General features: G+C 36.6%; 1 protein-coding gene across 4 annotated transcripts in view; it reads left to right on the plus strand.

Moving 5' to 3' along the window:
* The window catches only part of LOC100643941 (connectin), a 349,916-nt gene that overhangs the window by 178,470 nt on the left and 144,838 nt on the right, over positions 1-26,608 (plus strand). For all 4 annotated transcript variants that reach the window (XM_020864332.2, XM_012312043.3, XM_003397886.4 and 1 more), the window contains one exon: positions 4,053-4,129. The gene's annotated coding sequence lies outside the window, so the exon portion shown is untranslated. The remainder of the gene's footprint in view (positions 1-4,052; positions 4,130-26,608) is intronic.

Genomic DNA, 26,608 nt, shown 5'->3' on the forward strand with positions numbered 1-26,608 from the left:
AGCTTCTTATTACGTGTTCCGTTTATTTCCGGTAAAGGAACGGGGGGAAAAAGGAGGAAAAAGCATTAAACGGCGCATTGGCAGCGGTTACGAAGCCGACTCGTGGCTTTTAAAGAAGAAAAATCACGAGCGTGCTCGAAGTTACCGTAAAGAAGCCAAATAGTTGGCGAAAGTTTTCGATCGAGTTGCCGGTTGTTTATTAGCCGAACCAATCGAACAAATTGATTTTTCTAATTACTTGAAAATTTTCAAGTGCGTTTTCTACCATGACAATTTAATTTTAACATTGAAATCCAGCTAACATTTCATTTAAACGTAACCTTCTCACTTCTGAGATATTCCGGTATATCCGTCCAATGTTTTACAATGTTTATAATTTTTTAAACCCTCTGTTGAATATTTTTTTTCATATTTTCTACGTCTTTTTAAAATTCCTATTGTTAAAAAACGATATAATGGATGCACTAAATAAAACTTAAATATACTATCTATTTCAGCGAGCACGCTATACATATACATTTTAAACATAGATAATAGATCGTTATTACCAGATCAATTTTACATCTTCGGTGCTGACAATAACCTATTACATGTATCGTTCTATAGCGATCGTAATAAATGAAAGTTTGTCGATACTAACAACAAATACAGAGAATAGAATGGATGACGTAATAATTTCCATAATAATTTCCAATTACACTTTTTTATTCTATCTAATATTTCTTCATTGTTTGCGATCGAATATTGTCACGGTGAAACAGAATTTGAGATTCATTAATATTGATTATTCCTCCATCAATTCTATTCGTAGCCTTCGTAATTTTCGTCCATATATTTCTCCAGTTACCTCTGATTCCTGCTTAAATAGAAATATTGTAAATTAACTATTTAATCGGTAAATCTCTTTCATTCGCTCATTATAAATTTGCCCGTTGATTTTCGATCACGAGATCGGCCAGTTTTTACAAACAGTTTAATTTGAAAAGAATGAAAATGTTGTAGAACAATCTCGTAAAGTAATTTTTTCGTCATCGGTAATCGGTTTATGTTCCATCGAATAATTAATTCCTGTTAATGAGCAGCAAGCCAAGCTTTTTCGACTCGTGTCGTCAGGATAATTGAAGCGGCTGATCCCATTTGCTAGCATTAAACGCACAACGAATCCTCTCGAATTATCTTGACAAGTGTGTTGCTGACTGGTAATCACTTGTTCGCAATTAACGAAATAAATAGTCGCGTCGTGGGTCTATGAACATATTTTTCCGATTTAAATATCCCGATTTAATACGAATACCATGGTTGAAATTTTAAATATCCTAATCGTTTTTCAATCTCGTACAAATTTTAAATATTCCCAATTTTTCGATAAATTAATTCCACGATTCTGACAAGAATATAGTAGAATATCTAGAGATTTGAATTTTTTGAACATTTCAATTTCATTGTTCGAAATACTAAAGATTTAATATCCTTGATGCATTAAATTTGCCGTTCTACGATTATGAATACTTAATTGTTTTATAATATACAATGGGGTGTATTTTAGTAGCGATTTTTCACGTCCATAAAAACAAATTTACCCGAAAACAATTTCCACGTCGGCCGGTTTTATCGTTAAAGACCTGGGACACTTTCACGTTAAACAAACTTTCTCGGTGTACTTAGTTGCGTGCCCTCGGTTTAATCGAACTTTAAGATCTGCAAGTACGTTGGGCTGTGATTTATGCGTCAGATAGCACTGAGAAAATAGCCTCGTATTAATTGTCCAGCGAGACATCGATCTTAATAGAAATTATATTGCCAGCGATTAGATTGACCTTCTTTTCTCTCCAAAAGCTTTTCTTTATCGCTTCACGGATAAAAATCTATCCGTAAACTTTCCTTTCTTCGTCAAAATTTTTCAACATTTTCTTCAACCATCTATCTCGAGTTAAAATTTGAAGAAACGTAATTTATCAATTTTTGAATCACAATTTCTGTCTTATAATATGTAGGTTATAATTTACATTCAACCTTGCTGTATTTCTTCGATTTATCACCTTGCAATATCAATGATTATTGATATAAGTCGAGATTGCAGAAAATTACTGAAAGTTCCTGTACGTAAGTGGGCAGAAAAATTGGATTTCTTTTACTTAAACCAGGAATGTGTAATTATTATATTTCACGAATGCATTGCTGCGACTTGAAGCCATAAGTCAGACTCGTAAGATATATTCTCGTGGTTTATATTATATTTGTTATGAAAAATTGCACTTCGTTGTGTATATAGCCGCAGTCACGCAGCGACTAGACGAATCGTACGTCATTTTTGGTAGCACATTAAAGAACCGAATAGTTTAAGGAAATTCCACTTCCTTTAACCCCTTTTTCTTCGTAACAGCGCGAGGAAAAATCTCGAAAAATTACTCCTTTAGTTTGATTGATGTATCCCTTTTTTCCATATATCGATTCCTTTTACCCTTCTGCGTGTAAAGATATTAGGGTAGAATAGTGAGGTAATGAGTACCTTTCAAAGTGGTAACACCTCATCTTTTATTCAAGATACGACAATGTTATTGCGATGGATACTTAAACGATCGCGTAAATGCAATAACTAAAAAACTATAATAAATTACAAATCTACTTTGCCGATGTAAATGAGGAAAAAGAAAGTGTAAATCACGGAACGTTTCATTTCTCGAAATTTTTTATTCTTTACGTTATACATACGCATTTCCATCCATTCTTAAAATCTCCGGAAAAATAGTATTTGTCGAATCTGGCATAGAAATTATAATGCCGTTTAGGATACGGAATATAAGAAAGAAATTTTTGAATGAAAAGATTTGATCTGTAAAGAACTACAAGCACGTAGTTAAAGATTAACGAAAGAGATATTTTTCGTGTGCGTAGAATTAGAAAAAAGAAAGGACGCAAAATGGACAAATAGAAATTTTTACGAAAAATTTACGCTATTAAAAAATTCTCGAGTCACTGCTTCTATCTAATATTTTCTTCTACAATCTTCCTCTGTTTACACAAAAATAAAACCAAAAGGACACGGAAAAGACATTTTCGTGAAAAGTTTAGCCTGTAAAAAGATGTTTGACTCACTCTTTCCCTTCTCGTCATTTTTTTACCATTTCTTCTCCATTTATGCACGCGCGAGAGCAAAGAACGCGCAACACAAAAATGAAGTTTTTGCGAGAAATGTAATTTAACCGAGACTACCAAGAAGCATCAGAAAAGAAATATTTCAAATCATCTCCTTAACGTTTTCTTCTACAAAAATTTTTTTTCCACTTGCTCAAAACTAAAAACGGAATATATACAGAGTACCAAAAGAGAAATTTTTATGAAAAATGTAACCTACAAAAGTGTACGAACAGACATTGCAAAAGAGAGAAACAGAAATCACCCCTTCCTTCCAAACATATTCTTCTAAACTTCCTTCTCCGCTGACAACATAAAGGGAATAAAAGGTAGGAAGGGGGGAAAAAAGGAAGCGAAAAACGCTTGTTCCAACCACGCGAATCGCTCTGTAGAATCATCTTCTCGCCCGAAGCGACACCCGCTTCCGCCCAGCCGTGTTTCCTTCTTTTCCTCGTCGTTTTCCTCTGCTCTCATACGCGCCGGCTGTACCTGGTACTACTCTGTAGCCAAACGACGGGGCAGGCTCGTTAACAACTCGTCCTTACTAATTAGTACGAGGGTCGGATCGATCAGAACCAATTAGGTACGGCAGGGTATCGGTACCTTCTCTGTCGATTGAAATCCGCACTTTGTAGCAGTGATTAAGATACGAGCACTTGCGCGTATACATTCCATCTACGACATTTTCGATTCGTGGATCCATTTCCGTGGATTTTCGTCACAAGAACAGCGAATGATGGAACGAAGCGTTTGTAAATATTCTGTGATTTCTTTTACATTTTTTCTAATATTTCGTTGATTAGGAAGATCGACATGTGGGAATTAAAACGTGGCTGTAAAAATGTATCGACACTTCATTGTGATTTTTTCTATGTAACTGTTTCTTGTCATTAATTATGCATTAATTTTTGTTACAGATTGAAATACCGTTGGTACCGTGATCCTGCTGTCTTCTTCGGGAGTTCCTCGAACGGACATTTCATCTTTAATATAGGTAAATAGTATAAAGATTTGTTGATTAAAGTTTCTTAACTATCGACTCATTACAAAATATCAGTAATTCGATTAAATAGATAATCGATGATTGGAGGTCGTATTGCACATTAACGAATATAAATAATACATTTTAATTTGCAATATTTCCAAACAACCTCAAAAGACGTGTGATAAAATATTAAAAAAGAGCGAAATATTGCTAGATCCGAACATAATCGTACAAGGTTTTATAAAATTTTCGAAAGTAAGGGATGCTCGTTCGCAGTTGATTTTCGCGGCCTGAGCGTAGCAGTGATCAATTTCATAACGCGATTAATACCTGGAAACCGCGGTGGTACAAGTACGTAGGAAAAGTTGAAATGGCCGATATTTTATAAAGTTGCCAGGGATAGCGTGGTTTACAGACACTCGGCGCGAAAATGCTGGATCACTGGTCGATATGTGTTCGCATAAGTCACGGAAAAATACTATAAGAAGGGAACCGCGGCGCGATAAGCTCGCCACGTTTAAACTTCTTACACTTGGCTCCGTATCGAACTTCTCCGATGAATAACCCAAAACGTAGCCGTACGTCTCGCAAAAATGTACATTGACTCTGTTTTTCATCGTAAAATTGTACTTTTGCGTGAATCCGAAAAATGCTCAAGTAGCGGATTATTTATATTATTTTTATTACAAAATATTTTTGATTACGTTTGCTACTTTTATCACGAAACGATAATTACAAGGAATATTTGTTATCTTCCTTTGGGATGTGAGAGAGGAAATTTTTAATCGCTTAACATTTGGTAATTGAAAAATTTATGTTAATAAATCGTGTCGTTTTTGTTCTATCCGATTTTGTATTCAATATTCTAACTATCAAAGTGATTGAAATGATCGATTTATATTTGTTAATTGAAGAAGAATAAATTTAAAAAAGAAACATTATGATTATCAGTTCAAAAGTAGTTGATACTAAAATAGTAGAACTGTAGTAGAAGTTGCAACGTAATTTATTCAATTCAGTTTGTTTTGCGACGCCAGAAAGCTCTTCAGTTCGAAATGACTCTATAAAACAATACAAATATAATTTCGCTATTTTACATTCAAACTAGTTTATTTCGAAATGAATATTCAAATACACTTTGTTTTTCATTTCCACGATCATTAAATCCTCTTATTGTTAGCGCGCTAATTAAATAAGAAACTTGATACATTAAAAGTATATGTAGAATATTAGACGATAATTATGTCAATTAATAGAAGCCCAAATTTAATAATATGCATCGTAAGTTACGAATTGTTGTTGAGCTGAATAGACAGGTGTTGAGATATATTTGTACTTGATGAAGCTAATGCCAGTGTTGACAATATAATGGGGCCACATTGTTGTGCGCCACAATGATGCTGTCTGTGCCGTAGATTTGTGACCGTTTGATAAAATCACGTCGTGGCTGCGTATTATATAGCCGTGGATATGAATTGAAAATGATTTCTGGTACTTTTATCGTCGAATATTTCAATGAAAAATAATTTTCGCTAGTTTTGTTGTGGTATATTTCAATGGAATGTTATTCCATATAAATTTCGTGAAATATATGCAGGATAAAAGTGAAACGCCTCTCATTAGTATAATACATAAAGTAACGAGCGTATAACCAGGGAAATGCTTGCTCGCAAATATAACTAATTGTGTTCCGTGGATTAATTATAGACGATTTTTAAATTCTTACTTGCAGTAGTAATTACAAATTAAATTAAGCTATACTTCTATACAACGTACAAGGACTTTAAATAAACTCTATAAATCAAAGCAGCGATCATTGATACACGCATAATTAATCACGTTTTTACAATAGCTAACGATAATTGTCATAGTTTCTCATAAGTAGTACTAGATTCATCGTTGCATAATTGTATCCAGTGATCAGTGTGAAATAACCAATCAGACGTGCATTACTTTGCCTAGCCATCTTCTCGTAAATGTACTTGCCTTAACCTACTTGCTTCTGAGGGATGCAAATTCACACGGCGCAAGAGCGCGAGTCTCGTAGAATATAGAAGGCGGGAAGAGAAACGCGTAATCCGCACACACTTGGTCGATATGCAAATCTTGGAAGGCACTTCATAAACAGCTACATCACTTAAGCATTGTACGCCGGGCTGCTATTGAGGATAATCTTGGCGTGCCATTTCGCGAAACAATATGATTACATTTGCATAGAGACCTCGCGCTGGGTTAAAGGGGGGAGTGGAAGGGACTGGTTAAGGGTGATCTTCCGTATCTGTTCTCTTACGATCTGGATTATCGATTTCGTCGTGTTGCGCGCGATTCCAGGCGTAAACATCTACCGATCGTTTTCGACAATACAGTCGATTACTTGGCGCGTACGGCGCTTCTAATGGAATTGAATTTAATGAAACTTGGCAAGTAGATGTTGTTCATTATCGAGTTCACGGCAGTTTGTTGGTTTGTTGGAGTGGTTGCTTGTTTTTCACAAAAGAGAACTGAATTCGCGCGATAATGGAAACGATGACAGTGGAACGTGGGATGAGATGGCACGATCGCAATGCGTTTTTCGGTTTTTGTTAGTGCGAAAGTCTTCTATGAGCTTTTGCTAACGATTTACGTTTTTCTTGCTAACAAAATAGTGGACAAAAATATCAAATATGACAGAACAAAGCTACCTAAGAAGATGTCGGGAAAAACTGATACTATTAAACAGAAAGTCACCAGACGAAAGGAGAAATTAGGCCACTCAGCTGAAAATTAAATTACAGCGGTACGATAGAGAAAATGTAAACCTATTAAATATAAAGGTGCAAGTAGAAACACAAAAAGGACTATCGGAACAAATCTGCAAAAAGTTCCGCGATAAGAATGGTAGGAGAGTGCTAAACTCGTTCTCTAGCAAAATGTATAAAAACATTAGCGAAAATGAACTGGAGAAACTTAATTAGCCGAATATGATTATCCCACTTGCAGTGAAGCAAATTATCGAACAAGCAAGATTACTCGGGAAGTTAGACTGAGTTATAAGAACCGAAAAGGAGTGCAAATATGATATAGAAGAAATCTACGAGTGCAGACTATACAAAGAGGTAGAGCAGGAAAATATGAGTTACGTTCTAACTAAATGCCCAAATCTACAAAAGAAATTAGACCGAGGTGGTTGGAGAACAGAGAGCTGACGCAAATCCTAACAGCGGATACAGAGAAACCAGTATGGGAATTGGCAAACTTCATCAAAGCAACCCTAAAGAGCCTTCTGCATGAAAGAGTAGAACTAAACAGACACAGACTCCATAGTCAAGCAAGTCTAACAAATACGTCCTTGTAAATGCACAAAATGGAAATACATATACTACATAATATATAGCATAAATTATATATATATGTCGGGTTGACGTTAAGATTAGAGTTAGGGTTAAGGGCGTGAAACAAATCTCTATTGGCGCTAGACGTGATCATTATGCAATAGAGGAGATATTTATTAGTGCAAATATGACTATGATAGAATCGGACAAGTAATCGCGATAATTAGATACTCGAGAAGCTAACGACGATGATCCTAGGCTCAATAACGAATCCACGGTCAAGGGGATGACGAACTCTACTCTTCTTTAGCGTCTAAGTTGTACTCAATGTTAATGCATGGGTCAATCACTACGTATCTGCGAGTTACTTGAATCGTCGTCGAGATCGTACCGGAGAGTAACTCTCCGTCTCGACGATGCCGTCGAGGAAAGCTATAATGGGTGGATCTAAAGACATGAGATCCTCGGATTCGTCAAAGAAAGCTTTCGTTCCAAAGGTGAGGGAAATTAGCGCTGTTGCTAATTGGTCGATCTCCATATCGGTGTTTAGAAAGAGATGCTGGCCGCCCTTGAGGGGAGGTTGTTGACGGAGGGCATCGTTCGTGGAAGATAGGTTTCTCCTATCTTCCCGTAGTTGCAACAAAGACTGCTTGTCTATATGAAGGACTTTGCTTGACTAAATCTTAAGATTTATTGCGGGTCCTCACGTTAGCTAAACATATACTGCGGAGGTATGTTGACATCTGGAGATCATCTTACCCGGAGGATAGAATCTGCGTGTGGCGAGCCACGGGACAAAAACCATTGAAATATTTACTGCCGCGTATCGCTACGACTATTTCTTTTAAGGAGAGGTATCGAGTTACTCTGTGCCTTTGTTAGATAAAACGTCCATCCCTTTGACCGCGGCTACGTTCGGCGACTGATTGTCGCATCGAGCCCAAGCTCATGATCATAAATCTCGAACAATCGGAGCGGCATTTGTTTAATCTAAGTTACAAAGTTACGGTATTCCCGCGAATCCAAGGAGGGATTCCGGTGTTCTTTCATCTCCGACATATATATATAAGTTAAGGTATTATAATAACAAATATAAGTTAAAGACAAAAAGATATATATAGGTCATAAGACAGTAATTTACATATAACAAACATTAGATATATAAGAGAGATAAATAGGATATGTGTTCAATACTAAAGCAAAGGTTCTAGCAGGCAACTGGGTCCATTACAATATATAAATGACTGAAAAAAATAAAAAATAATACTTTTATGTTATTAAGTGTTTGAGAGGGACAGCTCAATGGAGGATTATAGAGGATGCTTCGTGACAATGTTTTGAAAAAGTTTATCTGAAACAATCGTACATTTCCATTAAAAATAGTAACACAATTGTTAAATACACATGACCGTAGTATTGTTTGAAAATAAATGGTACAAATGTAGTACTCGTCGTATCATTCATCTTTTTCTTCCAACTAATAAATCAGCGTCATTTACACGCCTAACAAATACACTTGAAAATATATTTAAACTGTAAAATTCGTTTACGAAAAGAAAATACAAAAGTACGCTATCTGTTTTTGGATTTACCAATTTCGTATTAATTTTTGATATATTTCAACTTGCGAAAAGTATCAATTTATAGATCGTAATACGCAGAAGTAAATTTACGCGTAATTTTTATAAATTTGTTTAGAATATTTAAAATAAGGAATGAAAAATAGTTTGATATATATGTCGGAGATGAAAGAATACTGGAACCTTCCCTTCGGAACTTTGGGAAGACCCCTAGTGTTGTAATTTAGATTTCACCATAGCCGAATTAAGAAACTGTTGTCATTCGATTCGACTGTACTTATTTGAGATTTATGATAGTGAGCTCGGGCTCGAGGCGACAACCAGTCGCCGAACGTAGTCGCGGTCAAGGGATGAACGTTTTGTCTAACAAAGGCATGAAGTAACTCTATAGCTCTCCTTAAAAGAAATACTTAGGACGGGGCACGACGGTAAGCATTTCAAGGATTTCTGTCCCGTGGCTCGTCACACGCAGACTCTATTCTTTGAGTAAGATGATTACCAGATGTCGACGCGTCTCCACAGTACATGTTCAGCTAGCCCGAGGACCTGCTATAAATCTTAAGATCTGTTTAACTAAAGTCCTTCAAACCGACAAACAGTCCTCGTCCCAACTACGAGAAAATAGGAGAAATCTATTTTTCTCACCAACGACGCTTCCTCTTCTCGAACTTTCTCTTAAGGGCGGCTAGCACCTTTCCCTAACCACCAACATGGAAATTGACCAATTAACAGTAACGCCAATTTCCCTCACTTTCTGAATGAAGGCTTTTCTCCACGAATCCGATGATTTCGTGCCCTTGGGCACACCCGTCATAGTTTTCCTCGACAGCGTTACCGTGATGGAGAACCACTCTCCGGTACGATCTCAAAGACGATTCAAGTAACTCTCAGATACGTAGTGATTGCCTCGTGCATTAACATTGAGTACAACTTAGACGCTGAAGAAAAGTAGAGTTCGTCATCCCCTTGACCGCGGATTCGTTAGTGAGCCTAGAATCATTGTCATTAGCTTCTCGAGTATCTAATTATCGCGATTACTTGTCCAATTCCATCATAGTCATATTTGCACTAGTAAATATCTCCTCTATTGCATAATGATCACGCCTGGCGCCAATAGGGATTCGTTTCACGCCCTCAACCCTAACTCAAATCTTAACGCCAACCCGACATATATATATATATATAAGTGATTAGTTGTTTATTCACATTTTTCATCACGGAGTACGTAACATTTATCATCTGCTATAAAACGGGAACACGACTTCCAACTTTGTTAAAATTCAGCTTTTACGTAAACATCGTTACAATTCTTCATAATTTTTACTCCATTTGCGAAGATTATGTTTCATATAGACTGACTAACGAACCTTCTAAACTCCATACTTACCTGACTACGAACTTGTATTATATTTTCCTTTCAGCAACTTTTATCCATTCTTGTTGTATCCTTCGAAACCGGAAGTATCCGAAACCAAGCACTACCACCGTTACCAAAGCAAACGCCGAAGTTTGCTTGCTACTTCTATACTCGTACGCTAAGCTGATCTCGTGATACGATGATATTGCTGGTATGATGCATGTCAAATCGATGAACAACTTGGACAATTCCTATGACATGATCAACCGACGATAGTAGCATAATTTTGTAGTGAATATTTTTGAAACCAAATGTTTCGTTTTAAGAAAAGAATGGTTGTGGACCTCTGTAAATTACAATAACATTTTTCCCTTTTTCAATTTTTATCATTAAGGATAAAATCAGATAGAAACATCGTCGTTGTACCACGTGTTAAAGTACGTTGACTTTGGAAAATTTCATCGTAGATAGTAATTGATCTATAAGCGGACAATCAGACGATCAGCGGACAGGCAAACGCCTGTGTGGATTTAGCTTTATTAACCTATGCATCTCGCGTACTCAGAGTCAATCAGCGATTAACCAGACAAGGGAGAACTCTAACCGTTTTTCTCGACACTTCTTCCAAAATTTTCACCCTCCACAAACACGTTTTTTAACTCGCTTCGACACGCTCAGCACTTCAAGCATAAGTAGTGAAAAAAGAAGAATAATGCGATCATCACATCCACCAGAACACATCATCAAACGGAAGTAACCCTAGTTGAGATAAAATCGCACATTTCAGCAGACAGGTAGCTTCTTTGCTAGCAACACTCCGACATTCTACCCATTCAAATTCAGCGTTCATTCATACAGTTCCATTTCCCTTATCACTTTGTACTTATACAACTTTATCAATTCTCGGTCCATTCGAACGACACAGTGACGTAGGAATAGTAATCGAGTAAAAGAAAAATCAAATCCTCGGAATACCATGACACGTTATATCGTGATGAAGTAAATTTTGTTAGGAATTTCCCAGCTGTTCCAGTTTACCCCGAAAATAATAAGGAATTTCAATCTGACTAACGATTTTGCGATCTCCAAGATCCAAAATTTGCTCATTTAAAACAGACGTGTTATAAGACGCGTAGAGTAAGATGCAAACGATCATCGTAATTAATCCCACCCACTGCGAGCAGCCAGCCAAACGATAAGGCTGGCCGCATAATTAGACGTGCCTCGGTGTACTTTGCCGGGAAATTCATCGCTGCAAGTGATGTATATTCATAAACAGAGCAGCTCGAAAACTGAAATCGAGCGTCACATCGTCGAGGTCGTGGCCACAAAAGCGACAAGCTAGCGAAGAGATGAGGCTGGCTGGAACATGAGAAAGAAAGGTGGTCGTCGAGAGGAAGATACTGAAAGCCAGCGGCTGGGTCGCGTAATTGTGAACTCACCGGAATCAATATAGTACCAGGGAAATAACAGTATGCCACGCGATACACTGACTTGAGACTAGACTCTGTCGTGGTTTATTGTTCGCGTTGCAGACACAAACCTAACGCCTCGATAACGCCACTCGAGCGCGTCTTTTGCTCGCTTAATTAACCTGCCTTCGGCGAAAGTCGAAGCTGCGAATCTTGCCCGGTACCATCCTGCAGGGATTTCACGTTGCGTTGCATTTCACATGGTTCGTCGGTGGGATGTTGGTTGATTCGCTTCACGCAAATTACGTGGTAATTTGACGTCGATGCAGAGAAATGAGAAGGAAACGCGAGACATAAGAGTGTCATCAGGGGATGGTTTTAAGATTCTGATGAGTTCCTTGTGCTTCAGGTTGAATCGAATTTCGAGGGAGTAGCCTCGAGTTGGACTTTTATTCCATCTGTACGATATAACTCGTTTACTATGCATTTTTGTTAACTCTGAATAATTTTTCTAAAAATAAACAACATGTTTGTAATAAAGTTACATCTTTGCACAAGAATTTGAATCGATATAATTAAAATTAACTTTCAAGTAATTTTTCACGATTATTTGTGCGTTTAATTCACAGATGCTACAGTTTATAACTTGCACTGAATTTATTCTCAATTACAAAATATAACATTAGAATTTCAGAGTTTCTGGTATTTCTAGCATTACGCTATTAAATATCATGAATTCTTAACGTTAATGAACATTTCCTACCTCTTAAAAACTATTAATTCTGAAGATTTCAGTACTTCGGTGCTTCAAATATTCTAATAACGTGATATCATTCATATATTATTATTATCGTTCATATATTATTATATCTCAGATTTGAGATTATAAATGACTAAGAATTCCTTAACTAGGTTTCGAAAATAATAAAGATATCAGATATTACTGTATTCTTGAGTGGTTTTCGTATCGAGCATTGCCATCTCTCAGACGGTACAGAGATTTGCTTTCCATCATAGAATCCGTGAATTATAAAAGGTTTTGTTGGTGTTGCGCGGAGTGTGCCGTGTTTTGTCTCCGCAAGAAAGTCACTCGAAAGATGATATCGCATGCCCGTGTAATTTGCGTGGAAATGCAGTTTGAGAATACAATTTAACGCTTCAGCGATACGTTCCGTATGTTGGAGCGCAATTACACATTTCCTGCGTTCAAATTCTGCAAACCTACACACAAGCACAAACCGAAATTAATCGCTTTCAACCTTTCGATACATTCGATTTACGATCTTTTATAACGCTTGTGCGACATAAAAAAATCGACGAGCTATACATAATATTTGATAAGGCGTTTATTCGTTTCTGTACAGTTTATGCTATAAACGTTTAAAATTAATTTATATTATACATTTTTGATAAAAAGTTTGTTCTCTCTGTAATTTTCTCTCCGTTTCAGACAATTATTTTATTACCATTTATTTGTTCGCTATTATTTTATTAATGTTTTTCGACCGATTCTGCTTTCATTATGTTTCATTTCTATCAAAAAAGTATCTAATATTGAAAACGGTAGATACGATTCTGCTTGCAGTTTCATGTAACAAAGTTTCGTTTTTCTCATAATTAAATTTCCCTAGGAAAAGGTGTATCTTACATATCGTCTATCAGATAAATCGATTATGCTACTCGGTTATACCAAGCCAAGCATAAATATCCGGGATTAAGAATCGAAACTTTCATCGAAAAACATCCGGATTATAATCATCGTAATCCATGTAAATAAGGAACAGATCTCGTCATTAACAAAACCGGGAAGTCGAGTTAGCATCGTTACTCTGGATCAGTTTCTCGCGTTAATTTCTCCATAACTTTTTTGTGAAAAAAGAAAAGAAGATAGGAAACGAGTTTATTTCATCTCCTCTTTTTCAATATTCGCCGATAGCCACGGCGAATCGTTTCATTACATTTTTGTCACCGAATTTTTATCACTTCTTTTTTTTTTTTTTGTTCAACTTGGTCAGTGATAAAAAAAAAAAAAAAAAAAATTGGATATTCTCGCAGTTGCTACGTGTTAATTACGATGGTTAAACGATGATCGCGAATTTTTCGCGTATTTCACGGAAAAGAACGAAAAGAGAGAAAAATGGCAGATGCAATCGAGTTGTTGGTGCCATTAATTCGAGGCTTTTGATTCAAAAGGAGAATTCAGACGCAAAGAGCGCTGGAATTGTAACTTAGTCTGGCAATTTGACGCATCTCCCGCACTTGCTGGCAAGCGTTTGTCAGTTTTTGCAAGCAAACGCTATATGCAAAGGAGTATGAGAAGATGGGACAATTTACGCGGCGATGGTTCAGCTTGGCAAGAAGGCAAGGTTGTTGCGGCGATTTCACAGAGATGGTTTGGGGGTGAGATTGTTGGGTGTTCTGGGCTAGCAGTTCTATTTCGTGCCATGTGATTTCATTGTGCATTCAGAAGATAGCACCTCCTCTAGAAGAATTCAAAGCCATTTTCTTCGTCTTTTTTATTCCTGAAACAGCAAGACAGTGTCAAATATCGTTTATATCGTTTTATATCATTCGCGTATTTCCTAATCGTATATCATCTACGAGTATTTAATACCATGTTAAATATTGTATAATAATGTGTGTCATCGTTTGTTTGGTACATAATGAACTAGCTAATCTGTAAATTGTAATTCTTCCCCATTTCCAGACACGTTTGTTATTTCTGCAAGAAATGTATCGAGCTTTTTATGATAATATATGCGAAACACTATTTTACGCGGAATAACAACGAATTATCTGTTACCAATATAATTCTCAATCAATTGCAGTAATGAAATATTAATTTACATTCAAGCTGCTACTATATTGGAAAATACAATCGTCACTGTAAATCTGTTCTTCAACTGCTTAAGTATTTCCTTAAAAGTGTACAAATACATCGAGAAATTCATCGATGCCAAAAGAGTTGTTCGAACAAAACGCTTGAAACGCCTCTCAACTATAAAATTCACTTACACAAATTTTTACGAACGAGATACTAAATACCCTCTCTTAAATAGAAACAATATTTCAAAATCTTCGAAGCAAAACCAGAATAATCAAATATGATTCTCCCCTAAATTCCTTTAGTCGGCCTGAACGTACTGAATTAGCGTCGCAGCTTTTCGATCGTTGTCGCGAAACGACGTAAGTCGTATAACGAGTCACGAAATAGACGGAAATACGACGGGAGAATAAAGAAGATAGCGAAACGGTGTAATTTATGTGCTGAGCCGCGGAAATTTACGAGGCTGCCCACCGGTGGCTTCGCGAAATCTTAAAGCAACGTAAGCCGTGGGGATTATTTCGCTCATTTCCACGCGCCGGATCTCTGTCGTTCTGTGTTTACACGTCGTAATACGTTGTTACGTTATCGTTTCGGCGACGTAGGCGAACGAGGGTTAGACAGAAGGTGCGACCAGCCGGAAAAGGAGTTACGCGTGCAAACCGGGTTTATTTTGCTGATCGCACGCCGAATGGTACTCTCGTACTAATTTCGAGTGCTGCGTAGAACTCGTCAATTCTGAGAAACGTGTACTATATACGTTGATGAATGCGTGGAGAACGAGAGATACCCGGGGGATAACGATGGAAGGATGAATGGATCTACCGCAGGAAACGATATGTATTTGAGGTTTGCGCAAGCGTGTACGATGATTTATCGAGCGTGCTGGATCATTTTGGATTAATTCGAATGTCATATACATACGTCAGTAGGTTATGGATGATGTGTTACTTTTTCAGATACCGGAGTTTATTTATCCGTGTATTTGATCGTGTAATGCGTGTAATGCGTAATACAGTAATGTGCTATGACTAAGACAACTAAATAGTCAATTTACAACTCTCGTCACAATGTTTCCAACGTTCTCTTACATGCGAACCACCCTCCTCGACAACGCTGACAGCACTCTCTGACAACGCTGACCACACTCTGACTTCTCAACTCACGACTGCCTCTTAATTCGTCTTTTTCCCTTAGGCATCCCTTTGTCTTTTCTCATAGTCTCACCACGTACGCGTTTCGCAATCGTCCGCGGCCATGGCCACGTAGGCCTTTTTTTCGCATAACCATTCGACAGAACGGAGTGACGATACATTGATGGGTCGCTCGGTCCATTGAAGTTTCCAGACCCTTTTGGCCTGTAAGCACTTAGGCTTTCTCGAAACATTGTTTATTTCTTGGACAATCTTAGTTTATTATTTTTATTTAATTTGTACTTTACAATTTGTCCAGTTGGACATTTGGTAAATTTTTCTAACTTGATTGCTAAATAACATGTGGATGACTACCTCCAGTGGGATACCATCTTCGAGTTTGACTATTTTATTTCTTTAGTGGGGTGTTTTCTTTTTAGTCTTCTTTCTATGAGAGTTTTGCACGCTTCAGTAACCGCCTGGTTTGGATGTGTTGCCGTTTGTATTTTTCTGCGTACCTTAGACAATCTGTCCACGATACTACAATATCGTAACATGTAACAAGGATCGAATACGCGATCTATACGATACAAATGAAGATCAGAAACTAGAGTAATCAAATTAATATTCGCCAGTTTGAAACGAAATGATCTCTATGCAAGTATCTGAAATTTGTTTGAAACTGTTGCGATTGAGTTTGACGTAGCGATATCGATAGAGAATTCAATTTTGCAACGTCCTAAAGGATTACATAACTTTCCTATGTGATTTCACTCGATAATCCGCAGCATCATCATAAACGTACTAACGAACATCGATTAAGGCCAGAATCGAAGATTTTGCTGTCGTTATACAGCAAACACGTAGCAAGGTGGTGTATAAATGATCGAACGCGGGTTTAAGCAGAGGAATTAGCGTGTCGCCGAGAACCGTGGATAAATCACGAAGCGGCACAGCGCGTGAATAGGAAATGACGCTCCTGCGTGTTTGAAATAACGAAGAAATATCGTACGAACAGCGCGATGACGTTTAATCTCTAAACGTTGGTACTAAAACAAACTTGGCAAAGAAAAACGCGTGAAAATAACGCCGCTCTTTGTTTGAATTTGTTTGAGAAAAATATTTGGAAAATTCTTGAAGGTAGAACAAGTATGACGATGATGATAACGATGACATTCCTTCAGAAACTTCATAGTGTATAAATCTTGTTTAAAGATATTGTGATCTATGCGAAAGTAAAAAAAGTTAATCTCACTTAAAATATTATAGTCTGTTCAGATATATAGAGATTAATATATATCTTATAAATTGTAACAAATCAGGAAAGCAATTTCTTCGAGAAAAATTTACTCTCTTTGGAAGCAAATATTTTTCGGAGATTCTCGAAGAACGAAGTACTTAAAGTAGGGCTTCTTTGAACGTCTGATAATTTTTTTTATTATTATTGTTATTTAATTTGTACCTTACAATTTGTCCAGCTGGACATTTAGTAAATTTTTCTAAAAAAAAGAAAAAAAAGAAAAATCGGTCTACATACAGAAATGAAAGAGTTAGTATTTTAGAAGTTTCAGGAATCGTTTTGTCGAGGGGCAAATATTTCGAAGTTTTTCGAAGAAAGGGGAACTGACAGGCGAACTACTTTTACGCGATCTACTCCGAGAGATTGTTGGAAAATATTCGTAACTTTGTTTCCAGTTTAAAGGAACATTTTAAAGTATCTCTGGTAACACGTTGATTAACCAGAAAAAATTTCGAGTATACCAGGTCGAACGAATACGTTTCAAGGATCGCGCTGCATAATTTTCACGTAATTACGACGGTTCACACTTGGAGTGTAACAAGATAAATTCTTAAATGCGGTTTCCTGGCTCGCTGGCCATTCTTACGTTCTTTCACCAATGATAAGGCAAAATGAAATTCCTCGCTCCTCGTGATGCATCTTTATTCCGCTCTTTATGTTTTTTCTGTTTTCTTTCCTTCCTTTCTTCCTAACGATGCACGTAATCATGCGTGTTCCAATGAAGTCTTGTTTATCGATATAAATTATGATTTTAATATAACTTTTATAAATACCATGTTATTAATAGAACGAAACAGGAAGAAAGAATATAGCTGAAAGATAGAACATGGAAAATTATTTTCCCCAAAAAATATAATCCTAGATATTGCGAAATATACTAAAGCCAAGATACTCGCGTACATATTTGCGTGTTATATGCACTCTATGCAGCATCAAATTTCTCGTAAATTTATAAGACTATAACTTATGACATTTTATACGCCTCTACTGCTTTCCATTTGAAACAAATTCGATTAAATCGAGCAGACCTGACGAAACGCGTGCTCCGTCCTCGATTTCTCTATAGATACACCGATCTTCCATTGGGAACCGCGACAGCACGTTCTCCAAGGCGTGTGCACGACGACTGGTCGCTATATTAGCAGCGTTCCAATATCCCTGTGGCGTGTGTATCTCGAAATTGGCGTAAACCACCGTAAGCGAGAGCGTCGCTGTAGCGATCGTGAACAACGCCTGTGACTCTTCCGTTTGAATCGGAAACGGATATCGATCGAGCCATCGTGATTCGTGGCAGAACGGCATGTACAATCTCACGAGAATCACGCAATAACGCGTTAATCGTAGTCGTTAGAAACCACAAAATGCCGCAGCTGGAAAATAGGGGTCTGGCTACGGGATCAGAAACGACGATAGAAAATAGTTGAACTAGTTGGAGCGCGCAGAAATACCTTTCCAGCTGCTTCGTATAATGACGAAGGGATTATTAGGGTTAGCGTTAATTCTTTGGGATCACGGAGGAAAATAATAGTTTGTGGGATTTGCATTAAACAGCGTTCGATAGCTAAGAGAAACGCGAAATGAAAAAGAATTAAAATGGTACGATGAAATTAAAATAGGCATACGTTATAGGTAATTGAATTTTGCCAAAGGCAAATTTTAGTAATCGCGATGAAAAGAAAGCTAATACTCACGTCGTTTCCACTGGTTTTATAATTTTAGTGACGATATTGCTGTTTTACGTTAAAAACACAGATAAACAGAAGAGAAAACCAAGTATAGTTAATGCCAAGATGACTAAACAAAACCTTCTCCTCCTCCGTAAATCCTCTTATTCTTCAAAAAAAAAAGCCGTATCGCATAAATACCGCTGTCTCGTTAGACGCTTTGCTGGTCAAGCTCTCACCCCAAGGTGTCCCACACGGGCGCCATACACGCTCGTTTACGTTTCCTTCCACCGTGACGTTCATAAATCGCTCGGGCTACACGATGTTAACCCGAAGCTTCTCGCGGGGGCAAATTGGATTAGTCGGCGGCCAGAAAAGTAAGCTATTATCAGCGTACGAAGGAAGACGATGAAAAAGAAAAAACAGCAGTTGGCGAAGAAAGGAAAAAGGAGAAAGCAGTTTACCTTGCCGCAACGACGCGTTAATTATTCACGGTCGGCGTCGTAAGGGTGATTAAGACCCGTTTCGCGCGACGAACTTCCGCCAGAACAAAAGCGGCCGAGTAATTAATGGACGCAAAACGCACGTGGAGGCATCTTGACAAACCTGCGCAGGTCTTACGGAATGGAAATCACTCGAAATATGGCACGGAACTCGCGAATGTGTGTAATTAATCGAAAAGTCCTCTCCTTACCAATATACTTTTGTTAATAATTTTTCTTTTCTACAATAATTGACGGGTAAGAATGTTGAAGAACTCTACACATTTTTTTGTATATCCGTGACCTGGAGATCGAATGTTACGAAGAGAATAGAATTTAGTTAAACAAAAATTCAAAACAAGGAGAGGTGCATATTATTGTGCCTTTGAATATAAATTTTGTTTTGGGTTACAAGGTCTAGAAACAAAAGAACTATAAGTAGATTTCTATTGCTGTTTCTTGTAGCCTTCAGCTAGAGCTACGCACCAAGGTTAACTTTTTGGTAATGTCCTTTGCTGTAAATATAGTTGAAAAACTCTACACCTTTTCTTTTGTACATCCGTGACCTGGAGGTCGAATGTTACGAAGAGAATAGAATTTAGTTAAACAAAAATTCAAAACAAGGAGAGGTGCATATTATTGTGCCTTTGAATATAAATTTTGTTTTGGGTTACAAGGTCTAGAAACAAAAGAACTATAAGTAGAATTCTATTGCTGTTTCTTGTAGCCTTCAGCTAGAGCTACGCACCAAGGTTAACTTTTTGGTAATGTCCTTTGCTGTAAATATAGTTGAAAAACTCTACACCTTTTCTTTTGTACATCCGTGACCTGGAGGTTGAATGTTACGAAGAGAATAGAATTTAGTTAAACAAAAATTCAAAACAAGGAGAGGTGCATATTATTGTGCCTTTGAATATAAATTTTGTTTTGGGTTACAAGGTCTAGAAACAAAAGAACTATAAGTAGATTTCTATTGCTGTTTCTTGTAGCCTTCAGCTAGAGCTACGCACCAAGGTTAACTTTTTGGTAATGTCCTTTGCTGTAAATATAGTTGAAAAACTCTACACCTTTTCTTTTGTACATCTGTGACCTGGAGGTTGAATGTTACGAAGAGAATAGAATTTAGTTAAACAAAAATTCAAAACAAGGAGAGGTGCATATTATTGTGCCTTTGAATATAAATTTTGTTTTGGGTTACAAGGTCTAGAAACAAAAGAACTATAAGTAGATTTCTATTGCTGTTTCTTGTAGCCTTCAGCTAGAGCTACGTACCAAGGTTAACTTTTTGGTAATGTCCTTTGCTATAAATATATGAACGTGCTCCCTATCGTCCTTCCTATTGTATTGTAACACTGAAAGAGTGAGGATGTGGGTCAGCATACACTATACCTGTACTTATGCTTGTATCTATACTTATTTCAATATATTTTTCTATTAGAAATTCATCCACTCGTTCCTCTATCAATCAACCTCGACAAAAACAATTTTCTATCTGGATTTTATTTTGTTCTTCTTTTATATCATATCCTCGAGAATATGAATTTGCATAAAAACCCACAGTCTCCTTATTAGTTTCGCGAGAATTTAAAGGAGTCCAAGCTTCGTCCGGTAATCTGAGATACTTCTCTATTAATTATGGCCGAACCTGAGCACTTCTATCCGACTTCGTGATAATTAGGAGCTTCTGAACGATTGCTTAATAGTTTGGGAGTTTCTAAGATGACAGGGCTTGTCGCAGAAGCTATGAAAGTATTGAAATAATTATAGGCTGCTTTGGGTCTTTTACTCGTCTGTTTTTGCGTGCGAGATAATGTTAACCCCAGTAAACTTAATTAGTAAACTATATTATATAGTAAAAGATTATAAAATAATAGATGCTCGTGACAACAACGACGCAGCTCCGCTGGCAAATGGTTAAACTTAATTTACAATTTGTTTAAATCGTAGTGAATTAGTGACTTAATAATATTAGTTTTAAATTAAATTAAATTAAATCGATAAATTCCATTAGTAATTATAAATAAAAAATTAAGGAGATAAAATTACTTGACCCGACATATAATCGTTAAAGTAAATCTAAATTAATTGTCATTCGTATCGATCGAATTATTCTCTCCCGATTTATCTTATCATTGGCATTAATTATTATCATGCAAATTAATTATCAAACAAAGTACACTTCATCGTACCGAAATATTTTTACAGCTTAGCAGGAGATATTAGATGGAAAATTTCCTCTGATTCCTCCATCTCATAGAATCTCTCGTCACGTTTCAAAAATTCTCTTCGCCAACGGTCGTCATCTAGCGGGTCCCCAGCTATTTTCGCGACGAATTCATCCTTTACCCGGGAAATATGTGTCGCTCACCTAAGAGACAGGCAAAAAAACGCTGGAAAAGAAGTTGTCTCAACTCTATCTGTCGCAAAGAGAACAGATCTCGAAAAATAATCTGCCATTTCGTATGTTACGGATCTTCTAAACGAGATGAAACTTAAAATAGAAAGATCCAATCCAGTGCGTTAGACAATATTATTCATTTAAACACATTCATCATGCCGTTTAATTCTAGGTTTATCCCGAAAAGAGTTTGTTAATTAGGAAGTGGCGGTGTCGAATAATTAAATACGAGGTCTTCTCGAGGAGCTAAAATTTTTTTCGCGATTAAAAATTCAAAAGCGGTATTTTAAGTCGCTTGATAAAAATAATTTCCACGCAGACTAATGACAATAACTTCACGGAATTTTACCGCGGAATTAAATCTGAATTTTTCTACAGAAATGTGAAATTAACAAAAATTTCTCGTAACGATAAAGAATTAAAGATCCGTGCTTCACCAAATAAAACTTTGTTATCATTATGGAAGATACAAAGGCGACAAAAATTTCTCACCGAGCTGAAAAATAAAAAAATTGAATTTTCACGTTGACGGCAATGAATTTCCGGAATTTACTGCAGAATTTATTATTCAAACTCGGGGCATAAAAATCTGTTTCCTAAAGTTGTAGTACCACACTTTGAACAGCCGCAGGGACACGATATTAAACACAAAGTGGACACCTTAACTGCATCCCTTTCTCGTATGAAACGGCGTCGTAATTCAATTTTCATAGAGCCAAGTACTCCGCGATTTCTGACGTTAAATTCTCGTACGCGACCTTCCATTTTCCATCGTTCTCGACACCGGCCAAATGGAACCAGAAATTCTGCCAGCTGGTTTTACGGGGGACATCAATGCGCGACACGCGATGTTTACATTTCCAGCCCGCTTTAACGCACGTATCGTTAACTGAAAGCCGCGTATAAGGCTTTGTGTCGCCGTAGATCCGCTCGAGTACGCCGCGTTTCGCTTGAATTCATCTCGAGGAAGCCAATAGAAGACTCTTTTGCTTCCGTGGAATAAATGTGCTCGTTTACGAGAAACCAGCGTAATGGCCGTGTGTTATTTTCAGATTTTCTCCCGATTGTTCGCGTCTGCGCCGGTTTCTTTTTCAAAGGAATTTTCAAGTAAGGTGCATTGTTGTTTGTTTCTGAATCATCCAGGATAGGCATGAATGATGACAGAGGCAAGTTACACAGAGTTCTTTCAATTTTCCAGAGTTTCCTTCAATCGCGGTTCTTGATAATAATTCGAATAGAAAATGCTAATAAACTTGTCGTCTAGGTATAAGTATGGGTAATTCTAAATATCTGGTTGTGCAGGTAATTCTAAATGAAACGAAAAATTCTGATTTATAAATCTTAATGGAGAGGATTCTAATTTCAATAACATCCAAGAAAATAAAATTCTTTCTAAACAGATTATAAAATACCAGTTGCTTTTAATATCGACTAAAAGAATGGTAAATTTAAGAAAAAGATGATTACAGTTTTAAAAAAATCCACAATTCACAGATACTGTACATTTTTAATTCAGGAAGGTTGCATTCTTAAAAGAAGATATTCTACGTTCAAAGACATCCTTCTAAACCAAGAGATAATTTCGTATACTACGAGTGTAAAATCTCAGTTACTCTCGATAATGATCACGGAGGAACTTTCGACGTAAACAACAAAATTCCACGAAAGAGAAATAAAAGGAGAACGAAGATGGTGAAACGTAAAATGAACAAATGATCGAGCATCTCTTTAATAAATCAGAAAACGCCAGCTCCACAAAACTCACGGCAGACTTTACCGCAACAAGATCCCCTCGAGCCACTTCTGAAATCTCGATAATCGCACGCAGCCTCTTGTGGCGTGTGCACACGCTCGATGCATTGACCGAGGTGCATCTATAATTAACGAAGCAGGATCATTTTCTTGCTCTGGTCGAGATGCATACGGTCGATGGGCTCGTTCGAGGGTTGTAGCGTCGCAAGAGGAAGCGAAGTCGAGGAATAATCGTACGATACGTCGCGCTACTTTACGCTGGGAACTTGGTCAACGAGATACATAAAGAGGAAAAGGTATCTGGTTTTGTCTGGGCAAGTTTTCTGATGTTCGTGCAACCACGCGTCGCTCGAAAGAAACTCTCAACTTCGACGTCGTTATTATTTTTATATCGATACAGCAGCCAGAACGATCTGTTTCGAGATTCGAGGAATCGCGAGTGATTAATTTTACGGCTAAAGATCAATGGCATCTAAGATTTAGAGGAAGCCGATAAGCAAAAACTATTTAATATTTGAAAACTTGAAAATCTATTTAAAATTATATTTAATATTTGAATCTGCTCTGAAATTCTCTATATTTGTTTTATATCAATGTGTATTAAATCTCTCTTCTTTCACTGCAAACAATCCATTCCAATGTAATATAATAACTATATCGTACGTATTAATATTATGTTCGTTTTCAAACATTAATGTTCGCAATTGGTATCTATATGAAAGTTTTAGCATCTGTGTACCTTTTGAAAAATATTCCCCGCTTCAGTTCGAGAGTTAACATTCGTTCGAAGCTATCACATGGCCAGCCAGCCATATTTTAATCACTGATGTACCGAAGTTTCAAATCTCGCTAAAATATTTCTTCTATTCTGAAATTATTTCACCCTTCCTCGAAGGTATTGCTCATTGGTGTTAAGATTACCAGGATATTTTATTTTGTCGCGCTGTAGCGTCCTCTTAAACAAGCCCCTTTTATATTATTATTTATCGGTTTGCTTTATTATTGATCGTTTTCAAATTACAAACTATTAACGAATCGATTAATACCTCCGATCTCACGAAAAAAATCTGTTGTCCTGAAAACAGCAAATTCCAGAAAATAGACGTCTAATTCCAAGGAGCAAAAAGTTCTCTGGTTTTCATAATGAACTCTTCGTGTTACCTCCAACGTTTCAACAAATATAGCGGCACTTTTTACATTTAGTCCTTTTCTCTCGAGAAACACGAATCATCGTTTGAAAAATATATTTCCACGTATTTTTCCCTCTCCCGCCCCCCCTCATTCACCATAAAAAAAGAAGATGGAAGAAGAGGAAAAAAACATAGCGCGAAGTGGATCGCGAGAACGAACAAAAGCGACGAAAATATCACAGGCGATATCCGGAAATTTCGTCGGTTGTCCCGGGAAACGATCGACTCGGTATCCCGGAAAATTTTCACGACTGTCGGCCAAGGGATCGCCGTATTTCACGCTCGTTCCTTCGTCTTCCGGCCGGATTATCGGTTCTTATCCGTAAATGCGGGTTCACATGCTTCAAACTGCATATTAAAGTTAATAACGCGAAAGTATACGTTCGCAAACCAAACTTCGAGGAATTTTATTTTTTCTTTTCTTTTTTTTTTCGAGGAATCCGCTGTTCCTTGCATATTGACAAAAATTAACATTTCCTAGAAAAGTAGAGATTTCGATCTTGAATGTTATTTATGTTCGACCCAAGATCATAAACTTTTAGTTCAAGACTTTATATGGAAAAATTTCTTAAGAACGAGGGAAGTATCTTTTTAGTAGATGATAAAAAATATCTATCTTCCTATTATGGAAGTATCTGTTATGAAAATTACACGATAATACCTATCATGGAAACATGTACATTAAACATACATATTATAATACCTAATAATATGACGTTATAATGCTTGTCACTGACGTATCACGTGTGTACAGGTATGTTTGCCTATTATAAAAATACCTATTATGGAAATTTATTCTGAAAACATCCATCTCCCCATTAATGTCTATAGTTTGGGAAAAATATGAAAGAATGGTTATCGATACGTTTAATTTCTCGTTTTAATTTTCTATACAAATTTTTCGTAAAACATTCAAAATACTTTCCGTTGTCTCTTATGGAACCAGGACTAAAATTGGCACATAAAACATCCGAGGACAGTAACAGAGTCAAGAGCAGTGAAAATATTTAATGTTTGAGAAAGAGAGACTATGTACCAATCTATTTTTTAATTATTTTGCTGGCTTGTTGAAGAACATTATCCTCTGAAAATTAATGACTCGAGTATTTAGTATTTAGGTGTGTTTTATTGAAAGTATAAATTAGCAAAAATTTGTTGTTTGACGTTGTAAGATTTACTTTATTTACATACGAAGAGGCTGATGTACTTCGAAGAGAGGTAACCATGAACGAAGTATGGAAATTCCCTTTGGGGAATGTAACTTTGTAAAATACGTGTATTTGCATGGAGATTAAAAGATAGAAATTTTATTGAAATACATGGAAAACCCTTTTCAAAGGGGAATCATGTCGTACAATTGCTTCGAGGCTGTAAAATAAAGACTCTGTGACAGAGCATTATATGAGTTTCCTGGTGACACGGTACTACATATACAATAAAATAATTTTTTAAAAGATTGAAAGTCTCGAAGCATGTAAGCTTTGAAATACATGCTTGTTAAAGAGAAAATTATTATGCGAGTTTCGGTTCTTCAGTTTCTTCAAAAAACAGTGTTTCAAGTGAAATTGTAATCGCGATGCAACAAAGTTGATGAATAATATAAGATTAAAAACTTCGTGCAAGAAAACCATAGCAATTTTCTAGAAGCAAGTATATCATCAGATTAAGTCGCTGTACCAAAAAAATTGAAAGTTTATCACAGAATAGAGACATTTAGATGGACAAATTAGATGGACGATCGATCGATAAATAAAATTTAATTGCTTTGGTATTTTTGGGTAAATATTTTCTGGTAAAAAGTACGTGTCGGTGATTGGTTTTATCCATCGTAATTAGGAGACAAAAATTTAATTTTCAATCAAAAACATTTAACTTAGGTTTTAATAAAAACATTTGATCATTTTCTTCAATATTCTGAGACAGATGTTTACTTCCTTGATGTATCTTCCAAATCTATTTTGAAAAAGCGAGACTTCTCTTTCTAAAAAAAAAAGAAATCAATTTTCAAAAATACTAAAATTAGCATTTTGAGTAAAAACGTTTCCGAAAGTGTGAAGCAGGTACTCGTACGAAGGGTAGAGATTA

Source organism: Bombus terrestris, chromosome 9 (assembly GCF_910591885.1).
Source record: "Bombus terrestris chromosome 9, iyBomTerr1.2, whole genome shotgun sequence".
NCBI lineage: Eukaryota > Metazoa > Arthropoda > Insecta > Hymenoptera > Apidae > Bombus > Bombus terrestris.